Source organism: Danio rerio, chromosome 5, assembly GCF_052040795.2.
Source record: "Danio rerio strain M-AB ecotype USA chromosome 5, GRCz13ab, whole genome shotgun sequence".
Taxonomy (NCBI): domain Eukaryota; kingdom Metazoa; phylum Chordata; class Actinopteri; order Cypriniformes; family Danionidae; genus Danio; species Danio rerio.
Genome location: NC_141025.1, coordinates 71264754 through 71281087, shown reverse-complemented (window position 1 = coordinate 71281087; position 16334 = coordinate 71264754). Strand labels below are relative to the sequence as shown.

Here is a 16334-nt window from a genome sequence, read left to right as displayed (position 1 = left end):
CCTGTAAGTAATGGAAAGGAGGTTTCCTTGCAGAAATCACTGTCTGGCTTTTTTCTCATTGTATGGTTGTACTGACCTATCATATCTCTCTTTAAATTTCTAGAAACGTTTGATTTTTTTTTCATTTGTGATGATTTATTTAAAATTGTTGGGGTTTTTTTTTCATAGAAATGGTACTTATAAAATGCACAAGCACTAAATATAGTAGTTTAGCAATTTTAAATATATTTTTTGTGAGTACAAGTCATCAAAACTAATGTAATGATCACTATCAAAAGTCAAAAAATTATTAAATGTTATTATTGAAAGTTTTAAGGGTGAAATGTAATATAGGGTGCTTTCACATCTGTAGTTCGCTTCATTTGGCCCGGACCAAGGGCAATAAATGATACATTGTTGAATTTTCTGCCGTCTTTGGGTCGTTTTCACACCACACTGCTGGCTTTGGTCTGAACCAGTTGAAACGAACCAAAATGCAGTCATCAGACAACATCCACATCTCTCATTGGCCAGATGTTGTTGAACATATTTCCTAAACTGCTTATTTATTGGTTAGAATTCATGTGCGGGAAAATGCCAATGAACTCCCGCAGGTAAACAAAACCGGCAGACACAAAATGTCACTTTTTACTATGGAGAGAGGACTGCTATGGCTGATTGCATCCCTGCTTTAGACAAACTATACATTTTAAGAATGAAGCGCGGCTGCGGCTGGAAAACAGTGTTCTAATGCATCGCTCGTCGCTTCAGGAGGTGGCTTGGATTAATTTAGCAAAAACTGCGACATGGTCATCTTGCAGAAATATTACCAACGATCCATCAGGTAATGTTTTCCCCTCTCTTTCTCTCTGTTGGTAAAGCGCTGTCAACAAATATTTTCCTCCATATCCCATAATGCACAGCGCATCGGCCTACGGCAGCTGGATTTGTCCAAAAGTCGCAGTACTTATTGCGGTTGGGCCTGTTTTAGTACGGATCATATTCTCACCACAAACGAACCGCTCCAGGGCTCGTTTGAAAGCGTACCGAGACCACCTCTTCTAGCAGGTCTCGGTACGCTGATTTGGTCCACTTTTGGTGCGCACTCGAGTACGATTGCTGCATTCTCCCCTGCCCGAACGAACCGCACCTAAAGGGAAAACGAACTCTAGTGCGATTCAACCGAACTAAATAAGGCAGGTGTGAAAGCATTTATATATATATATATATATATATATATATATATATATATATATATATATATATATATATATATACAGTTGGTGTCAGAATTATTAGCCTCCGTATACATTACATTTTTGGAGAGCACGAATTATGTAGCCAGAGCTGCATTTGGTCTTTAAAATGAACGCTACGGGGCGGTATGATGCCACTAACAGCTTCTGTTTCATTTTGCGCTACTAGCTGACCACTTACCCTCATGTGTACAGCATTACCGCTGTTAGCAGTTTGCCCAGTAGCTTGCCATGTACGTTGGTGGACTTGAGACGCAGAGAGGAGTTCAAGTTCGATGACAACAGAATTCGAATCTGACAAAGATCGATTTTAGAAGCGGGTGAAACAAAGGCCAAAAAATGTAATAAACAAGTAAACAAGTACACAAGAGGGAATATGTGTTAAGTTCTGAAAATATGGTAAAATCAGACGAGGGCTTTTCTTTTGCTGGATTGCTTTTGAAATCACTGTCGGTAGCGTTTAGGGAAGAGGGTTAACGGGTCAATTGGTGCTTTTGAAAACACTGTCGGTTGGGTTTATAGGTTGGGTGGGGCGATCGGTTGGTCAGTCAGTCATTCATTCAGTCAGTCAACAGCGGCCTCTGGTGGATTTATGTGAGAACAGCAGTCTCGAATGGCACTTGCGAGAGAAATTTAAGATCTCAAAAAGTGTACACAGCGGCCTCTAGTAGATTCATGAAAACAAAAACTGCAAAAATGCACCTCCTGGAACGTATTTCATGATCTCCAGAAATGTATATAGGGGTATGCACAGTACAAAATGAGCATGGGTTGCATGATACTCTTGTGCTCTATGCTGTGCTTTTTTTATAGCCATTTTTCAGTGCTGCGTCTCGCATTTTTAGAAGCAAAGATGCATTAGTGTGAATGAGCCCTAAATCAGCATGTGTGCGTGTTTCATGTTCATCTGCTTGTGTCTCATGTGTGTGACTTGCACATCTGTTAATTTTGCTTGCATTTTCTGGTTCACTGCCGCTTGAACGTGTGAAGAAAGTGTCAGAGTGCAGTCGGTCAGGATGCAATTTGTTCGAGTCTATTTGAGATGAAAACAGTAGAGCAGCGTGTTCAGTCCCAGAGGCACAGGCACGGATCATCGGCACTGCAGATCTGAACACCCTCCATTACTGCAACCCGCTGACCCCGGACGGGCCCCCAAACAAAAGGGCGACGGCGAGTCCTGTATCCCGCTCTCCACCTGGCCAAGTGTTACGTGCCGTACTGACCCCACAATCCCTCAGCCTTCGCAAACAACGATTTGGCCCATTTGCAGCTCCAGGCCTTTCAAAAACAACCCTGTTTCTGTTTTCCAGCGCTTTTCATATTGACAGAAGGAGAACAAGGGAAAGAGAAGGGAAAATGCAAACGTGAAAAAAAAGAAGAGAGAAAGTGCTGCTGTGTGTTCTTTGTAAGCACTTGGGCTCTACTGTATGTTGGGCGGTTTTTCTGCCAGCAGCCGCAGTCGACTGAAAAGCTTGGCCTGTGAGTTATTACGCATTTGGAAGGAAAGGCAGCAGACAGTTTTTCTCTGCTTTCGGGAGGCCTCGGCTTATTTAACAGCGGTGCACATTGGGGTCCTTGGGGCCGGGGGGGGCTATTCAGGGGCCGAGGGTAGATGTCTAGTCCGGTTATGTAAGGTAAGAGAGGGGGGAGTTTCGTAAAAATGGATATAAGAACTATTGTTGTACTACATTTACTGCAGCGCACCGTAAAATTGAAATGAAATATTATTTTGATGCTATTTTGACCATTGCTTTTCTATTTGATACACACACACACACACATACAGATAATTAGCTAATCTATTTGTCCAGTTTCTAAACATTACCTGCCTATTTTGGTGTAGCCCTTAACAGACCTATTATTAGTCTTTTAGAATTATTTTTATTTTATTTATATTTTGAGTTGACTTAAAATATAGATTTTTATTCTATATGTGGGTTCTTAAAATGTCTTAAATTTTGAAAACTACATTTTTAGGCCTTAAAAGTCTTACATTCACTGAAATATTGTGCTGTAGGTCTTAAATCATTTTAAACAGGTCTTCATTTTCCTTTGTCCATGTAAAGTTACCCAATATGACCAACACTCATTGTCCACTGTCATACTGATAAACCCAACAATTTTCTGTTTTAAAATTTCCTAATGTTAAAATAGGACCAATATAGATCAGTGATTTTAAGGCCCACCATAATGTGATGTAGGAGCGCGGTTTTCCCTTTCCAACCAATTCAATGACAGGTGCCATGTTTCTATAACAACATGTATACACATGTCCACAGAACATTTGTTTTGCAAACAAACTGGTATTTACATATTTGTTCCAACTCTCTGTGATTTAGAAAAGTTTTATAGGTTTAAAACGTTTTTAAAACAGAGCACGGTTGCAATACAGACTGTAAAATCGATATGTAAATCTTAACCGCTTTAATCACCATGGCCACATGGTATCAGTAAACGGGCATATGTGTGTGTATTGCAAATAGCATTGGTGTGAGACTCATCATTTCAGAAAGGCGTAAATAAACTCCACCACAAATACATTAAATAAACTTACTTGATATTTTTGACTTATGGGCTTTATTTCAGCTTAATCCATGTCTGTCTCTGTCACTGACTGCTGTTTATCTGACGTAACACATGATGAGAAACAGTGGGCGGGGAGAAGTAGCTCATTTGCATTTAAAGCCACAGGCTACAAAATCAGCTACACTGTACTCAGACATCAAAACGGGCAGCTTCTGGAGGCTAAAATAAATTATATTATGGGTTTTTTGAGCTGAAACTTTAGAGACACATTCTAGAGACAGCGAAGGCTTGTCTTACTCTTTGTAAAAGAGGCAAAATAGGTGCCCTTTCAAACAGGTCTTAATTTTCTTTTGTCAATTTAAACAAAGGACATTAAACATTTCCTTTGTCCAATCAGGCCAACACTCATGCTATCACCGACAATCAATTGTTAAATTAATACCTTAATTTAATTTATGTTCAACTAATCAGTTTAAGTCAGCATTATTAGCCCCCTGTTTATTTTTTTCCCAAATTTCTTTTTAACGGAGAGAAGATTTTTTTCAACACATTTCTAATCATCATAGTTTTAATAACTCATCTCTAATAACTAATTTATTTTATGTTTGCCATGATGACAGTAAATCAAAAAAAATGTATTGCTTAATGGGGCTAATAATTTTGACCTTAAAATGGTGTTTAAAAAAATTTAAAACTGCTTTTATTAGAGCCAAAATAAAACAAATAAGACTTGTGTGTATGTGTGTGTGTGTGTGTGTGTGTATATATATATATACATATATATATATATATATATATATACACATACTCAAGTCTTATATATATATATATATATATATATATATATATATATATATATATATATATATATATATATATATATATATATATATATAGCCTTAACTGGGTCAGGTGGTATTTCTTTGTGGAGTTTGCATGTTCCTTCTGTGTTGGTGTGGGTTTCCTCTGGGTGCTCCTGTTTCAGTCCAAAGACATGTGGCATAGGTGAATTAGGTAGGCTAAATTGTCTGCAGTGTATGTTTGTGAATAGGTGTGTGTGGATGTTTTCCAGTGATGGGTTGCAGCTGGAAGGGTATTCTTTGCATAAAACATATGCTGGATAAGTTGGCGGTTCATTCCGCTGTGATGACCACAGATTAATAAAGCGACTAGGCCAAAAAGAAAATGAATTAATTAATATTTATTGTTTTTTATTTCCTGTTGTGACCGACGTGTTTTCAGCGTGCAAAGAAATATGGAAAGACCAAGTAAGGACTTTTAGATGGAAAGTTTCTGTATGAAAGGATTAACGTTGTTTCACCAAGCTATCCAGAGTTTAATGTAATTATGAGTGTTTTATTTTTAATTTGTCGACTTTAACTGCAGTTTGGCAGTTTCACTTTTATTCATTTTATTAACGCCTCGTGACAATTATTGGATAAGAATATGATGACAGGACTGGTAGAAGAGTGTTGTTTTAATGGAATTTGGTACCACACGCCGAATGGAAAGAAAAAACCTCTGCATTTCATGACACAGGTTGCACTTTAAGGTAATAAAAAATTGCTTTACAAAATAAAATAAAAAATATGCGTCACTCAAGCACAATTTTAAAAATCCAGAGGCACTGATAATTCTCAAGTGGTTTCTTTACTCCAGAAATGTTTTTGTGCTGCTTGTTCAAACTCCTTACTTACAGTGTAATGAGCTGAACATCATAATTCTTCAGTTTTTATTTTATTTAATTAATTAATCAAATATATATTTGGGGGGGGTTATCTTTTTTATGTACAACCCACTTTAATTTGTATAAAACAATTCATTTAAATACAGTGTATTCGATTAGAGTTTCAACATAAAGGAATTATTCATTTATTTCAAACAAAGGAATAAGCTCGGATTTAGCCCTACTGAAGTGTGACCATATAAAGGTAAAGCAGGAAGTGTGTGTGCGTGTGAGCTGGAGAGCAGATGACGGCAGTGTGAGGGAGTCCTCGTTCCTATACAGAGTGAAAGTGCTGATCCAGGCGCAGTCATTACAGCTTATCAGGCTTCTTCGGGGAGCTCGTAATGTGTGTTCCTGAAGCCTTTAGTCAGAGACAAATTAGCCATTTCATCATTAACCTGTTACCGTAACATCATTTACAGGCTGCCAATGCAGTCCTACTGAAGAAGAAGAAGAAAAGCAGCATTTGGAGCAGTTACAGACAGATACGTTTTAAAAGGCTCCTTTAAAAGGGGTGCTTAAGAGGATAATAAATGAGTTTTGTTGTTGTTTTGTCTTTTTTTCTGTTTGTCGTATTGTTTGTCACTTTATTCATTGCTTGTTTTAATCTGATCCGTTTCAATTCAGTTCTTGTTTGTTTTTCTGCATTTAGTTTACCATTAGAATTAGCTTTATTTTGGTAATCACTAAGTAAAATACACTCACTTGATCTCATTTTATTTTTTGTATTTTGCTTTTGCTTCGGGCCCTGTCATATACCCGGCGCATCCATACACACTCATTCACACACATACACTATGGACAATTTAGCTCACCCAATTCACCTGTACGGCATGTCTTTGGACTGTGGGGAAAACTAGAGCAACTGGAGGAAACCCATGCGAACGCCGGGAGAACATGCAAACTCCATACAGAAACGGCAACTGACCCAGCCGAGGCTCGAACCAGCACCCTTCTTGCTGTGAGGCAATAGCACTACCTACTGCGCCACCGCATTGAGAATAATAATAATAATTATAGTAAATAAATAACTAATTAAATATTTAATTTAATAAATAAATTACAAAATAAAAAAGAAATAGATAAAAACGCCTGGGGTCTGTTCTTCGTAGGTGGATTACTCAGTTAGCTGGATTTGGTTATTGACGATTTCCAGGATCGATTAGTTCTTCAAAACTCATCTAAGCGTTGTTGTCATAGCAACAGTGCTGGTAGCTCAAACCTGATTGGGAGCAGGCTCATTCATAAAAACAGGATAAGATCGGGTCATTTCAAGCAAAGATAATACTGAAAGTATGTACCAAATGCTGATATTTTCTTACAGTAGTTATGTACACTTGGCAAAATAGTAAATATGTTTTCTAATTTTATATATATAAAGTAAAAAAGTTATATTAATAAAACTTATGCAATCTGCACTCCAAAGTAAATTACAAAGACTGCCACCTGGTGGTTTAAAGAGAACATTTTTTGATATGAACTTTTTAGTTACAAATGCCTGCATGCACAATATTTAACTTTTTTTTTAAATGATTATAATTTATGCAGTCATGCACGTGTACCAATGATTTAAATCTATTTAAATCATCAATTGATGCTTCGTAAAAGTTACAGACACCTTTACCAATATAAAAATGCTTTTATGATGCAAAATTTATTTATACGCCGATTAAAAAAACTTGAGTAGGCCTAGGCTACTATAATAAAGAAAATCTTCTCTAAATGTAGAACTAAATACGTTGATAGGCATTGAAATATATGATGAATACTCTTGACACATGAAAGTGTAAAGCCTGCAGCTTATGTGGAAAGTAATTTGTGCATCATACAAACTGTTTACTGCTAATTTTATGTCATTTTGCTCGCATAGATAATTGAATATTAATTAGGTATTAAAATGAATATTAATTAATGTCATTACGCTGCTGTGCTGTCAGCCAATCGTTGCATTGCTAATCATGATTTCGGGAATCGATAGATCTGTCCTTCACAACACACGCAGCGATCTCAGATCAGTTCATCCAGACATTTTAAACTGATTCGCAAACTTGTTTGAAGAACCAAATTAGCAAGAGATCAGTTATCAAGATTAAAAGATCCAGGATCTGCCAAATCATCTCAAAGTACCACCATAATGACCAGTATTGAAATACAGTAGCGTAGTAGGTGTAATTAAGCAGCTATAACTCTGCACAGTTCAAAAGCAAGGCAGATTATTATTATAAATATTTATTATTGTCAGCCATTTTAAACATTATAAATAGTTTTAACATTAACACTGTACTGTGTTTACAGGTAAAAATAAATAAATGTCAAAGTTTAAATTAAAATTATGCTTTTAAAATCTAATTAAAATAGCGCTGTTCTTAAAAAGTAAAAAGAAAACTGCTACACTTAAATGTAAAGTATTATCATAAACCATTATTCATCAAAACCTGCAAATGTTCCTTGGACCTATATGAAGCTGTATGTCATCATATTCATATACAAACTCTTTTTGATAAATTTTGAAATATTTGATGCATGTATATGACTTATTTGTATATCTTTGAAATCTTAGATAACTTTAAAGTATTTTAGATATATAAATTGTATTTACATATTTAAATTAGAAATAAGATCTGCTTACACATAATTCCTTTTAACTTTTGTTAATTTTTTTTTACATTTTGTTTGATGTTTGTTTTGCTTTTTTGTTGTATTTATTTATTTTAGTTTTTTTTGTAAAATAATCTTTTTTTGTTTTATTTTGTTTGTGATTTCAAAGTTAATCTTTCCTTTTTGTTTTGCTTAATTTATTTAGTTTTTTTTTTTTTACTTTTGCTTGGATAGTTTAGATTTTTTATTTATTTATTTATGTATTTATTTTTTTATTTTATTTATTTAATTTATTTATTTAGCTTGTATTTATTTTTAATTGTCGTTTTTTTCTTTATTATTAGCTTTTGCTTTATTATTATTATTATTATTATTATTATTATTATTATTGCTGCATTTCTTTTTCTTATTTTATTACTTTGTTGTTTAGTTTATGCAATTTAGCAATACCTATCTTTTTATTTCAACTTTTGTTCGCTTTTCCTTATTGTATTTACAATGGGTTCCTTCTGGGGGGAAATAAGTGTCAGCATTGTGGCCAGATTCAGAGAGAGATAGATGTGTGTTTAAAAAGGTTTCAGGGTTATGATCTTCAGCTCTACAGTGTCATGTCTTTGTGATGGCCGCTTGTTTTTGCCAAGGTGTTATTGAAAGCAGAGCATGTCCTGAAATCACGGTTCAGCAAACAACATTTCAACAGTGCAGTGCAGGGAAACCGAGAGTTTGAGGTTTGCTTTGACCCTCTTTTGTTTTTACACTCTTTTTTCTTTCCTAGAGGGAGATATTGAGTAGATGGTGAGGTTGTGATTTTTTTTGCAGTGATATGAGAAAGAAGAAATTAATATTATCTTTTTGCTGTCAACACATGAAGTTTGACAACATAAGTTTGATTTTAGTTTTTGTTTTACATTATTCTTTTTTGTTTTAAATTGTTATTTGTTTTTAAGTTATTTTAGCTTCTGTTTTCACTTTTGCAGCACTTATTTTTATTTATTTATTGTTTATTTATTTGTTGTTTTATATTTATGTTTGTTTTGTGTTTATCTTATTCATTCTTTGATTATTTTTCTTTATTTTGTTTGGTTAATTTGTTGTTAATTTAATGTTTTCACTCCTAAGTGTGAAGTTTTGCTTTATTTATTTGTTTTGTATTTTAACCTTTACCTTTTATTCTCCATATTTGTTTTGGTTATTTATTTATTCATTCATTCATTCATTCATTCATTCATTTATTTATTTATTTATTTATATATATATTTTTAATTATATATTTTCCTCTTTTTTTTTTGCTTTTACTTGTTTTCTGTTTTGTTTAGCTTCTGTCTTCACTTTTCATGTTGCTTATTTTTATTGATTGATTTATTTTCAGTGGGATGTTTTATATTTCGTTTGTTTTGTTGTTTGTTGTTGTTTAATTCATTCTTTGATCATTTTTCTTTATTTTGTTTTGTTTATTTGTTGTTAATTTAGACTTCTGTTTTGCATAATTTCTTTTCCATGCTTGTTTTAGTTTATTTATTTATTTTACTTTATATGTATTGTCTTATATTTTTCTGTTTTGTTTAGCTTCTATCTTCACTTATTTATAATGATTTAGTTTTGCTTATTTGTTATATATTCAGTTTATATTTAGCTTCATTTTGTTTTTCTTTAAGTTTCAGTTTGGTTTAGTGTGTTCTATATGTTTAGCATTTGCTTAATTTAACATTAGTTTAGTTTTGACTTTTTATCAGTTTTGGTCTGTGTGGTGTTCATTTTTCTTTTTTGGTTAATCTTTTTCTTCTGCTTTTGTTTATCTACTTTTACTTTGTTTGTTTGTTTTTTGTCTTATATATTTTTTTGTTTTGTTTAGTATCTGTCTTCACTCATTTTGCTTAGTTAATTTATATTTAGATTGGCTTTATTTTGTTTTAGTTTCAGTTTAAATTTGGTTTGGTTTAGTTTACTATATTTAGTTCACCTTTAGCATTAATTTTTTTTTTTTCCATTTGGTGTTACTTTTTTGTTCATATTTTTATTCTGCTTAATTTATTTTACTTAGTTTTGTTTTTGCCTTTTGTTAAGTCTAGTTTTACCCGTTTCACATTGTGTACTTTGTTCATTTTAAAACTTTTTTTTAAATTTTGTTTCTATTTAATTTAACCTTTGATCATTTTTCGTTTAGTTTATTCATTGTGTATTCAGAGTTTTGACTTTTGAGTGTGAAGATTTGCTGAATTTGTTTGTTACATTTTTTTTCTTATGTTCTGCTTTTGCTCAGATTTGTTTTGTTTTTGAACTTTTATCCTTTACTTCTCCAACATGTTTGTTTTGGTAATTTTATTTATCTATTTTTACTTTATTTGTTTGTTTGTTTTTTTGTTTTATATTTCTTTCTCTGTTTTGTTTAGATTCTATCTTCACTTATTTTTGCTCAGTTGATTTATATTTATTTTACTTTTGTTTCAGTTTTACTTTAGTTAAGTTTTTCCATATTTTGTTTACCTTTAGCATTAGTGTATTTTTATTATTTACTTTTAATCTTTTTTTTTGTTAGTTTTTTTCCTTTGCTTCATTTATCTCACTTTAGTTGTGTTTTCCCCTTTTGTTTAGTATACTGTTACCTGTTTCACCTTGTTTACATTGTTCATTTGAAACTTTTTAAATCTTTCATTTTGTTTCATCATCATTTAATTTAGCCTTTGATCATTTCAATCATTCGTTGTGGATTCAGTTTTGACTTCTAAGTGTTAAGTTTCGCTTTATTTGTCGGATTTCTTTTACTTTTCTGCTTTTGCTGAGATTAGTTTTGTCTTTCGACTTTTACCCTTTATTTCTCCTCCATATTTGTTTTCTTGATTTTATTTTTCTACTTTACTTTTAGCTGTTTTGCTTCCGATTCATTTAGTTTTATTTATCCTGTGCAGTTTGTAGCGCTTGTGCGTGTTTGTTCACTTACATGCACTTTTTTGCTAATGTGTATTATACTGTGCATGTCTGTGTGTGTGGATGGAGAGAGAGAGAAACACAGGACGGGGCTCTGGTGTAGAAGAAAAGCCAACAGAGGCATCTGTGTTGAATTAGGCACAGTAGTCAGTGGTAGTTAAATACTCAGTGGAGGAGGAATCAGCAGCTGTAAAGTTTTAAAAGAAGGAAACTCCGCACGCAGACAAACACCCCCCTCCAAAAAACTTGCCACCCCTCGATGTGACGGCGTCCCCTTTCCTTAAACCCATCCTCATACAGGAGCACCGACGTGTGCGTTTGCTTGTTCAGATGTTTTGGCTTGCACACGGTTACGCTCATACAGTAAAAAATATATACTTTCAAATAAGTATTTTATATACACCGTGTCTCAAAATCCAAGCAAAATTAATTTAGTCACAATACCTCCAACTTTAATTATAGCTTGTAATTAGATGGCATCATGGCATATAGATGAAATTATATGAGATGTATACGTTTTCCACCTGTGGATGCTAGACTCCCGTGCAATATGACGGACAGTGCGATGGGTGTATGGTGCAACTTCTTGGCTCAGTACCATGTCTTCAACAGTGGTGATATTTTTAACAGTACGGGTAGTCCCCACCACATGACATACTGATCCAATGCAATCAATTTTCGCCAACAAGTAATCCAATCCACCTTTTGTCCAGTTTTTAGTTGGAAATTCATGAAGCAAACGTGAAGCGCTGTAGCCTTTCTGTTGTCATATCATCATTATGTCATCATTACATCATCGCCATGATTAGTAAATGAAAGAATCATTCTAATGCACAGATTGCGCTGTTAATCCTTTACGAAATTTAGTCGTTCTTATTCCTGTAGTACTATAAACTTATTTCTGTATGATATATTATTGCTTTGTTTTTTTGTTTTTTTTTCGAGACACGGTACATATTCCAAAATCAACCAAAAAGGCCAAAAAATTTGCTTAAATATATTTATTTTTTAACGTTCTATAAATACATTCAGAAATATACATACATTTAAATATATATATATATATATATATATATATATATATATATATATATATATATATATATATATATATATATATATATATATATATATATATATATATATATTTATGCCTATTTATTAACTTTAACATTAGAAAAAAATTTTACTTGACATCTAAAACTTTTAAATAAAAAAAGGAAAAAAGCTTGTCTGGTCATAAAATGTATTTCTTTGTTTATTATGTTATGTTAATTCATTATATGTTTGGAAATATATTTTCTTGACCCTGAAATGCATGTCATTTAACCAATCACATTCAGAGACCTGAACTTTATGACATTTAAATGCATATTACTAAATATTATTGAAATGGTATTAATTTATTTAAACTCTAATGACTGGACTATTAATGTTAAATCATAATTATGTGCATTTCAATGAAGTCTGAATTCTTTTTCAAATGTTTACTGAGTACTGTTTGATAGAGATTACTTTAAACACATTTTAAACATACAAACCCATTTCTTATTTCTAATTAATTTTATTATTATTATTTTTTTTTTTACTGTATATGAGCAGGTGGCTTTTTCTTATTTCACAGCCCCCTGCATGTGTGTGTTTTCTTGTGTTCAACCACAACAGTTTATGTTTTCCTTCTCATCCCACACACTGACTGTGGTCATTTCTTTTACGGCTCCTGTAATTCAGCCAGTGTCGACTAATAAACCTCCTGTCTAAACTTGCCATCCAGCTTTGAAACGGCTCCGGGAGAGCGGGAGATTCTGGGTAGGGAAAATTAGATGACACTTTTATGTACTTCTGTAGCCTCTCGCTGGATTTACAGTATAAAAGAAGGAAGGAATGTCTCTTTTTTTTGGCTTTGTTATGGCCTCTCGGAGTCTTTAGGGGGAGATGTGGAGTAGATTGTGATTGCTGTTGTGTTGGAGTTTATTGAGTCAGTGATGTGAGGTCAAAAAAGAGTGTCTTTTATAACATCTCTGCCCGCACATGAAGAAGTGATTTATAGGCTGTCTAAAAAAAAAAAACATTTGCGCTGTTTTTCTGCTTGGTTTACTTTTAGCTTTTGCTTGATTAATTAAACATTTTCTTCTATTAGTTTTTATTTTGCTCTACTTATTTATTTATTTGTTTGTTTATTTATTTATTTTATTATTTGTTTGTTTGTTTGTTTGTTTATTCATTTATTTTTTGCTTCGGCCCTGTTCAATTTTTTGCGTTTGTTTGCTTTTGTTTTGCTTTGTTAATTTTTTTCTTCAAGCATTTACTTCATTCAGTTTTACGCATTTTTACTTAATTGTTTTATCTTGATTTGTTTGCAGTTTTTATTTTATTATGTGTTTATTTTTTCTCATTTATTTATTTAGTGTTTCTTTCTCATTTCATTTTTTTGTGTTTGTTTGCTTTTGATTTGCTTTGTTTTTTTCTTTAAGCATTTACTTTATAAAATTGTATGCATTCTTACTTAAGTGTTTTATCCTGTTCATTTTTCTCATTTATTTATTTATTTATTCATTTATTTATTTTTTTATTTTTTATTTATTATTTTTTTTATCATTAATTAATTTATATTTGTTATTTCTGTGCAAACACACATAAGAAAACAAAACTATATAAATCAGATTTTATTTAAATTTAGTTTGTTTAATTTGTGTTTATTTATTTATTTTTATTTTCATTTTTTCTTTGTTGAGCTTATTTTTATTTCATTCGTTCATTCATTTTCTTTTCGACTTAGTCCCTTTATTATTAATCTGGGGTCGCCACAGCGGATGCCCTTCCAGCTGCAACCCATCACTGGGAAACATCCACACACACTCATTCACACACACACACTACGAACAATTTAGCTTACCCAATTAACCTATAGCCTACCACATGTATTTGGACTGTGGGGTGCAACAGGAGCACCTAAAGGAAATCCACGGGAAGAAAATGCAAACTCCACACAGAAATGCCAACTGACCCAGCCGAGACTAGAACCAGCAACCTTCTTGCTGTGAGGCGATTGTGCTATACCACGGCTCCACAGTGACGCCCTATTTTTATTTCATGTCTTGGTTTATTTTTTTGTGCAACAATAAATAACAAAGATTTTATATTTATATCATAATATATGTATATTTATATATTTAAATTTTATTTGGCTTTTATTTTATTTTATATTTTATATTTTGCTATATTTATTCCTTAAACATTAACTTTATTACATTTTACAGATTTTTCTTATTTAGTTTATTGTTTTTTCATGTCTTATTTTATTATTTGTTTAGTCTTTTCCCAATTATTTATTTATATTTGTTATTTCTGAGCAGAAATAATACGTAACAAAGCAAAACTATATGAATCAGGTTTTATTTAGATTCTGCTTGTTGATATTAAGGAATTTATATTATTTTATTTTTTGTTTGTTTGTTTGTTTGTTTTGCTGTTTAATTCTTTTTCGTTTTGTTTATTTTAGAGCAAAATAAAAATAACAAAGGTACAAATAATATTTACATTAGTTTCTACTTGCTTTATTTAATTGTTTTGCTGTTTTTTTTCCTTTATTTTTTTTTTATTTAGATTTACTTAATTATTATAATTTTTCTTTGTTGTGCTTAGTTTTTTCATGCCTTATTTTATTCTTTATTCTTCTTTATTCTATTTATTTATTTTTTGATCAGCAATAAATAACAAAGCAAAACTATAGGAATCAGATTTTAAATTATATCATAATATGCATTTATATAGTTTCATTTCATTTGGCTTTTGTCTGTTTATTTATATGTATTTATTTATTTTCTCCCACAATTTTGCTCTATGTTTCCCAGTACTGGGTTGAGGCTGGAAGGGCATCCGCTGTGTAAAACATATACTGGATAAGTTGGTGGTTCATTTCACTGTGGCGGCCCCTGATGAATAAAGAGACTAAGCCGAAGGAAAAATGATTGAATGAATGAATGAATGAATGAATGAAATGAATTTAGCTTTTTTGGATTTTTCTGTTACTGTTGTTTTTTCTTTTGCCTCATTTTGTTTCACGCGTTTAATTTTTTTTACCACCTCGTACGTAGTTTTGTTTTGTTTTCCAGATATTCGCCTCAAATATTGGAGACTCACACTTCCACAGCGAGCTGTTTTCAATAAGAGTTTCAGCGCAAGAAAAGGAAGAGGGAAAGAAGGGGGCAAAAAAGTGTTTTGTAACTGTGTGTCTGGATTGCATTTCAAATGCGTCCCGCTGCTTTGCTCAGTTTTAGGTGCTGGTACATTTCCTTAGAGGGTACAGAACATTAGATAAGCTCACCACATTCCAGCCTATTGAAATCTGCAATCTCAAATAAAGAGAAAAGAAAGTGGTCCCTGTCAAAGCAGCACCAAAAAATAAATAAAATAGTTTGTACATCTCCATGTTTTGTTTTACAGACGCACGTTAAAGAACATTTGCCACAATAATCCGCGCCTTGCCAGCAAAAACTGTTGGCTTCACAGAAATTGTTTCAATAAACATAGCTGACATCCTTTTTTTCCCCCTCTGTTTTTTTGTAAGCGAGCAGCTTTCATCACTTGTCATAAACAAAAGGAGAAATGTGTGGAGAAGTGCATGTTTTACTCTGTGCTTCATTGAAACAGTCTGGACTGTAAGCCCACCTACGGCCCGCGTCCAAGCCGCTGGGTATGGTTTATGTTAAACATCACTTTTTACTTAATGCTTAATACCACACACACGCACAAAAAAAAGTACAACGATCCCATAACCCACATGTTAGATCATAATTCTTTGGCCTGAGAAAAGCCTTAAATTTGCTGTCGTGCAGTAAAAGCCTAAAGCTTTCGCGTGCTTCACACATTTGAAGGCGCTTGTAGAAAATGCAGTTTTTTCTGCTTCTGGTGACAAATTCACAGCTGTTATTCCTGCTTTGTACTCAGCAGAGTTTGATCTGTGGCTGTTTGCAGTCATGGTAAAGGTTTGGGGTTAATAAAGCAGTGATTTATGTATTGAGTTAATAGTAGGTCAGTAACTGTCCCTGCATGTTACTTTAGAGATAAAGTACATCCAGGAGGTTCATTCATCCATTCAATTTCATTTCAGGTTAGTTCCTTTGTTAATCAGGAGTCGCCACAGTGGAATTACCCGCCAACTTTTCCAGTATATTTTTACCATTCCAGCTGCAACCCAGTACTGGGAAACACCCATACACTCTGCATTCACACACATACACTACGGACAATTTAGCTTATTCAATTCACCTATAGCACAATTGTTTGGACTTGTAAAGGAAACCATAGCACCCTACGCGAAC

At 32.9% G+C, this 16334-nt stretch overlaps 1 protein-coding gene across 4 annotated transcripts in view; it reads left to right on the top strand.

The window, feature by feature from the left end:
* Positions 1–16334, top strand: part of pappab (pregnancy-associated plasma protein A, pappalysin 1b) — a 252025-nt gene that overhangs the window by 181421 nt on the left and 54270 nt on the right.